Below are 7,454 nucleotides of genomic sequence, written 5' to 3' on the forward strand. Positions count from 1 at the left end.
AAAAAAAAAAAAAAAAAAAAAAAAAAAAAAAAAAAAAAAAAAAAAACCACACAGAGTGAGTCTTCACAAATCTAGGTAAGGCAAAGCCTTCTTTGAACATTAAAAGTGCAAGAGAAAGAAACCAATGATTGGATGCCATTAAAATTAAAAATGTTTGAGCAAGACAGCAGTGTAGAAATTTCTGGCACGTATCCCTTCCCAGAAACAGCAATCTGAACAACTATCCACATGCCAAAGGAAAAAAGAAAAGAAAAACAGACAAATGAAAAACCTTCACAAAGGGTAAAGATTCCAGGTGAAGGATTAAAGCACGTGGTAGGAGGATAGAACTAAGAAAAGACATAGTAAAGAGGGTAGGAAAAAAAGTTTCACATTATCTCCATCGCTCCTCCCCCAAACCCAGGCAGTCCAGTGAAGAGAAAAACACCCTGTCCATGGGGAAAGGTGCATCAGGTAAGCACCGACTTCATCACAGACCCAGCACTACACCCACATCAGCTCTCACAGTCCCAGGAGGCTCCTGTGAACATAGGATCCTGGGCCACTCAAATGCCAGGCCAGCACCCCATAGATCTAGACTCTAGACTGGTTTACGTGGACCAAGGCTCTTGATCTACCCCAGTGCCAAGCCAGTACCCTATAACCTCAGTCTTCAGGTTAGCCCTCACAGACCCAACCTCCAGGCTGACCCCATGGGATCAGGCTACACTCACTTCTGTGGCCCCTAACTCCAGGCTCACTCTGGTATCAAGTTGGCTCCATTTATTCTCCAAGACCAAAATGAAAACCAAGAAAAAAAAAGGAATTATTATTTACTATTCTTTATACATTCTCTCCACTTACTTCATTTTATACCTTTGGTCATGCTATCCCTTACCTTGAAACATCTTTACCAACCCTCAATTCCACATAGCCAAATCTTAGCTATACCTCAAAGTTTTTCTTAAATGTTAACTCTTTCAGGAAGCCTCCAAGGCAAGAGTAGGAACTTTCTCATCTCTGAATACCTCTAGTACTTTATGGCTATTTTTTATGCCATTTACTACCTTGTATTATAGTTATTTTTCAGCCTGTTCTGATCCATTTCTTCTATTTCAGTTCCCAGTAATTGATACATTAGCTAAGGGGCTTTATTTTGCCTGAGATTTTCTGTCACTTCTAATGTTCTCCTATCAACAGTTCTTTTGTGTTTATTCTATGAAAGGATGTCTTTTGTTATTTTATGTATTTATTCATATTTTCTGTCAATTGTTTTACTGTGCCTTTTATTAATTATATAGTAGCACACAAATGAGTCTCATGTTTTGGCCTATCAAAATCAACAGTGACATGAAGCCACCTGAATTTTCTTTGGGAAACTTACTCTTGTCCCAAGGAATCCTGTTGAGGTGAGTGATGGAAATCCAAAAAGGAACATAGAATGAGGAGGGAAACAATTCCCATTGTTTCATGCCTAGGACTAGATAAGAAATCATAGGGATGGTTTTCCTCTGCTGCCTTCTGAACTGAGGAATGATTTTTAAAGTATTTGCATACATTACAAATAAGAAGGAGAGCTTCCAGCTTCTAGCAATGCTTCTTCCCAACTAAAATGAATTCATAGAAAAGAAGACTGCGGCAGTATTTGCATTTCAGATTGACTAGCAGGCCTATCCAAACTTGTTCAGCTGGTCAGCTAATGCTGATGGCTTAAGACATCAATGTATTGTCAAGGAGAACTTATTACAATTAAATTCTCACACCCCACTCCCACCATGGCACGTACCTCATGGCCATAATCTGGATTTATAACACAGCTTTAGAACTGGGAATAATCTGGCTTCAAATAAAATATCTAGGTAACCTAAGAAAAATATTTCTTTCCATTTTGCAGTAATACAAACTTTTCATCCAAGTCCCATAAAACTCAAATCCTGCTACTTCTGTGCCAATCCATAGTTGAGAAAACTTGAGTTTTAAAGATTGGAAATGTACTGAGTTAGTTTTCCTGACACTGCAATTGGCTGTTTGCATGCCCATTAGGTTTACTTCCCAAATGTACTGTGAGTTCAAAATCACTTGTGCCCTGTGAATATAATCAGGAAATGTCACTGGGGCATGAAAGAGTCCAGGACAACAAAAGCTCACACACTGTAGCCTAGGGAACTTTATTTTGCATTTTTACTCCCTCCCAGTGGAGAATAAACTCCCAATTATAAAAGGAATACTAGTATGAGAACTTTGTCCTATTTCATTTGCTTGGGTTTAATGCTTAAACCCATTAGATGCATTTGCTCACAGCAATTGTTGCTGACACATCTCAGAGTATAATCAAGTGAATTGATGTTTCAAAGTTAGTAGATAGTGATCAAGGACAGACTATACCTAAAGAATCAGTTTTCTGTGATGGGAAAGGGGAAGGTGGGTGTTAGTGCCCAGTTTTCCACAATTCACTAGTTCACTAGTGCAGCATGTTCAATCATGGGAAGCTGCTCCTTTATGTTTTTGTTGTTCTTGTTTGTTTGTTTTGTTTTTTGTTTTGGGTTTTTTTCTTTTGTTTTTTGCTTATAAAATTATTCTGGAAAAAGACAAACATTTACAAGATAGATAACCAAGGATTTCACTTTGCCTTCATGGATCCTACATAACCTAGTGATTCTCTACAGTTCTGAATTCAAGATTCCTTATGTTGCTATGGGGAAAACAATGAAGGTATAAATCATTAATATCTAAGCTCAAACCATAATCAACCCATTTTGGCCAGTTTATTCAAATACCTGCTTAGTCTAGTAAAAACTAGTACAGGTAAGTTACTTGCCCAAAGGTTTCCTTCCAAGTGAGGCTTACCATCAGAATACCTTGGGGAGGTTCAATAAAACATTCATATTCCTAGGCTCCACCACAGCCTTAGAATCAGAATCTTGAGGAATTTGGGTGATTAAGATGCATATGTAAAAATCACCCTCAAAAAATTCTGACTTAGGGGCACCTGGGTGGCTCAGTCGGTTGAGCGTCTGACTTTGGCTCACGTCATGACCTCGTGGTCTGTGAGTTTGAGCCCCGCGTTGGGCTCTGTGCTGACAGATCAGAGCCTGGAGCTTGTTTGGGATTCTGTGTCTCCCTCTCTCTCTGACCCTCCCCTGTTCATGTTCTGTCTCTGTTCTCTCTCTGTCATGTTCTCTCTCTGTCTCAAAAATAAATAAACATTCAAAAAAATAAAAAAAATAAAAAAATAAAAAATTCTGATTTATAGCTAGTTCTGAGGACCAAAAAGCAAACCACCCTTCTTTAGCTACTGGTCTACGGATGTTGAAGAAATATCGCAGTGTTCTTATAGTTCCTTAAGTTTTGATTAGCTTATTCCTTTTATTGTTTATGAAGGAAGTAAAGTATGGCAAGTAATAAGTTTTCTAATTCAGTAAATTGATTGTTGCCCCCTGCTCCCTAATAGTCCACAACACTGCCTCATTTTCTGACATTCCAAACATACACTTTTTATCTTGTTATAGTGGCGTATGTAAGCATAATTAAAATATTGAAATTATTCTCTTCCTCAATGGTAAGTTGCTCAAAATTCAAATTTTTTATGCCCCTACAACATATTTTACAGTTTGAGGAGCTTACATTGTAGTAAAGATACAATAAAAAGTAAAAAAAAAAAAAAGATATAATTTTAAGTAGTGGTAACTGCCATAATAATAATAATAATAAAGCAAGATATGGAGATAAAAACTATAGGAATGATGGCAAGATTCAGGGAAGGCTTTTCTGAGGAGGAGACATTTCAGATAAGAAAACAGTACCTGTTATATTTTTATAACTGGAATAAATATTAATTGAATGAATGGATAATGATAAGGAAAGAAAGGGGAGGGTAAAAAGGGGAAGGTTATGAAGGGTAAGGTCTCATAAAAGTCTGTACTATGAGCCTATACAGAAATACAATTTTGATATGTCCTAGGAATGCCAAGAAGATCAGTATGACTGAAGACGTATCAGCTGAATGAATTAGGTGCCTAGTGATAGGATATAAGCTATGAGAAATAGGCTGGAGCTGAACAAAGTGGGCCTTGGAGGTCATGATGGAGTTTGGACTTTATTCTATGGACTGATGGAAAATTACTGGGGAACTTTAGTCAGAGAGGTGGTAAGATTTGATTTATGTTATATAGAGATTGCTCAGGCTGCTGTGAAGAAAATGGATTAAGGTATACAAAAGTAAAAGCACAGAGATCAGACAAGAGACCATTGCAGTGTTCCAGGACATGGCAGAGGTTGCAAACTTGGTGAAAAGAGCTCAAATTCTGCATATAATTATAAGGTGGCCCAATAGATGTTGCTAATGGATTGGCTATGGAGGTGAAAGGAGAGAGGAGAGTCACCAACAACTATGTATTTGGCTTGAGAAACTGGGTAGATGGTATTACTGGTGAGCTCAGAAAAACTAAGGAGAAGCAGGGTGAGGAGGGTGAGGAACCCAGAGTTCTGTTTTGGACTTATAAGATCAAGATATCATCAGGCTTCAAGCCAGATGTTACTCCAGGCAGTTGGATTCACAAATCTGAGGCTCAGGGCTTTGGTTGGACAGAGAGGTTGAAAATTATCAGCATAGTACACATCTGAATTGGTCTTGCACCCTCCCGCCTGCTTTTCTGCTTTCTTTTCTCTAATCTCCATAATTATTCCCATATTTTCTCTTTCACTACCATTCTCACTGTTCCTTTGTCTCCTTTGTCCTATATGCATACTTTTAGAATAACAGGCCTCATTTTTTTCTATATATATTTTTTCACCATGGAATTTGTTACTTTCAGCTTAGAAATACATGTTCCCACCAGAAGATGTGAATCTACTGTTAAACTTGTCAAGTCACTACCCACTCTCTGGTCTTCAGTGTTTTCTTTGGTAAAGCAGATGACAGTAGATGGGGAGATAGTGGGATGCCCTGTGTCCCACTTTAAGCCTGTTAGATCTGATTCCATCATTGTTGTAGATGATAATGTTTAGATAGGATCACATTCAACAAAAGTGTGTATGAACAGAAATGGAAGTGTGGAATCCACTGGAATCATTTTAAAATGACAAATGATTTTAAGTTACTTGATTCAATTTTCCATGTAACTTACGTGGGCCAAGGAAATTCAAGCAGAAGTGATTGTGGTTTAAAGCCTAAAATTAAGGCTTAATATTATGTTCTGTCTTGGTATCTTTAAAAATCAAGAGGGCTCCAAATGGCCTAATCATAAGCTCCTTTTCCCCCTGCTTCCTCAAATAGGATCCCTTAGCCAAATAATCCTTCTTATCAAAGGGGTCAAGGGCAGTCCTTTTTGTAGCAGGTTTCAATTCTTTGCCAGAAATTATTCAAACAAGCCAATTATGAAATTACTTAATTCATTAATTATGGAATGCCAAATACATAAATATTCAAGCAAATCAATGATATCCTCCTGTGGGAACCAGGGGCGTCTCATCCCCTAGACATGACAAAGTGTGCCTGCCATAGCCCCTGCTTGCCCAGTGTGTTCCTGAGTGCAACTCTCATGTGACTCTGCATTATGTGCAGTGTCCTATTCCCCTGGGTAGTGGGTATAAGTGACCAATAAACTCCTGTTGATTTTATTTGTCCAGGGTAAGGGGTTACATATTCAGTCATTTCCATAACCCTACAGTGGGAATCCCTCCCTTAACAATGGGTGAGTAGGAAGCATTTCAAATAGTGATGTAGAACACATCTGTGTGAAAAATTTTAAAGCTAGTGTATGCCTTTTATCACTTTCTTTTTTCACTGGACATCACAATGTCCCAGACAGGGGCTGCTCCTTCAGCCTGAGCCTAATTAAAGAGGCAACCCTGACAGACAGACAGACAGACAGACAGAAATGAGGAACTAACCTTGCTCAGTACAAACCCAGAGAATTTGGAGTGTTTGTTACTTCGGAGTAATTTAGAATAACTCAACATAACTTAGCCTAGGCCAAGTTGAAACAGACTTGTGATGGGAGCAAAGGCTAATGGCAAATAGGGAGCTTATAGGTTCTGGGATACCAAAGAGAAGAGGAAACAAACTGCCTTAGTTCTGTACCCAACACAGCTAGTTTATATTCCTTGTTTCTTTGATTTTAATCTCTATCGCAACCTTATATGGCCAATATTTATCTTTCACCTTAGATAAGGTTAGGAAACTTGCTCAGCATCAAACATTTAGGGTAGGATTTCTCAGTGTGAGTGCTACTAACATTCTGGGCTAGATAGTTCTTTTTTGCAAGGAAATAAGAGGAAGCAGGCCCTCCTGTGCATTGTAGGATGGCCTCTTCCCAGAAGCACCTTCCCAGTCATGACAATCACAAATGCCTCCATACATTGCCAAATGTCTCCTTGGGGACTAAAATGAGCCTGATTGAGTAGAGTGCAGTAGAATCACAGGCCTGAATTTAACAACAAGTCTATCTGGCTCAAATGTCTCTTCCCTTTCTCTTAGGCCCTGTAGACAACTGAGGTTATGCAAAGGAAGAAGACTTGGCCCCTTCTTAACCTAGCCTGGCACCTACCTTGACAGTTCAGTGGATCAGAAAAGGAGACAGATTCTTACTTCCCTCAATGACTTACCAAAACTGTTATCTGGCACTAAGCAGCACAGCTCACAGTGTGTAAAAGCTCCATATCTTATTACCAAAGACCAGAGCCATTCATCCCCACAGAGGATGTTCCTAATAAATTATAGGTCTGAGCGAGAGAGTGATGAGCCTGAAGAAGGGTCATGATGAGTCTCTCTTTACTGCTATTAAGAAAAATAAAACTGTGGTTAACCACATGGGCCATATGGGGAATAAATCAAGGAAACTTAAATATGTACTAGGAGAAATTTCTGCGGCCAGGAATGCAACACAAGCTTGCTTTTCTGCCAACCTGCTAAAAGACTTGTGCTTGACTCATGGTGAACTGTGTCCATGGCTGGCAGCCAGAAGACCTCTGGTTGAGGTCGTGTGCATGAAAGGAACAAATATACACTGGGAAGACTCCTGCCTCCTCATTAATGTGAAGAAATAACACTTTAGCTAGTTAGGGCTTGGAGGGGCAGGCTGAGACTCTGAAAACTTCAGTTACTACAAAATCAAAATGGTCATATATTCCTTATGCTCTGAGGAGAAGCCACAGGAGCACCTGCCTTTGGAACCCTAGGATGGTTTCCTGTTATGTTCTATACAGAAAAGAAGTAATTCCACTATCTAAGCAGGCTGAGTGTCTCTCTTCCTCATGGAGATGGCTTCTTCAGCTTTTGCTGAAACCCTGCTTTCTTTGAAGCAAATGCTTATATGAAAGGAAAATTCCACAGTCCACAAGGACTGAGAAAAAGGATTCTATCATGTCCCCTATTAGATCCCTATCTTTCCCATCACTCCAAGTTCCAAAGCCCCCATTTCCCCTTCTTCCTGCAACCAACAAAACCATATCCTCAGTAAAACATCCCAGGCACA

The 7,454-nt window shown here is 39.2% G+C and overlaps 1 long non-coding RNA gene across 3 annotated transcripts in view; it reads right to left on the minus strand.

The window, feature by feature from the left end:
- The window catches only part of LOC121020829 (uncharacterized), a 47,066-nt gene extending 45,668 nt beyond the window's left edge, over positions 1-1,398 (minus strand). For 2 of the 3 annotated variants that reach the window (XR_005786307.1, XR_005786308.1), the window contains exon 1: positions 1,364-1,393. This is a non-coding gene — a long non-coding RNA (uncharacterized LOC121020829). Of the gene's footprint in view, positions 1-1,363 lie in introns of all 3 variants that reach the window. The other variant, XR_005786309.1, reaches the window with a different exon arrangement.
- Between the last annotated feature and the right edge of the window lie 6,056 nt (positions 1,399-7,454).

Source organism: Herpailurus yagouaroundi, unplaced genomic scaffold (genome assembly GCF_014898765.1).
Source record: "Herpailurus yagouaroundi ecotype Mexico unplaced genomic scaffold, PumYag 252, whole genome shotgun sequence".
NCBI lineage: Eukaryota > Metazoa > Chordata > Mammalia > Carnivora > Felidae > Herpailurus > Herpailurus yagouaroundi.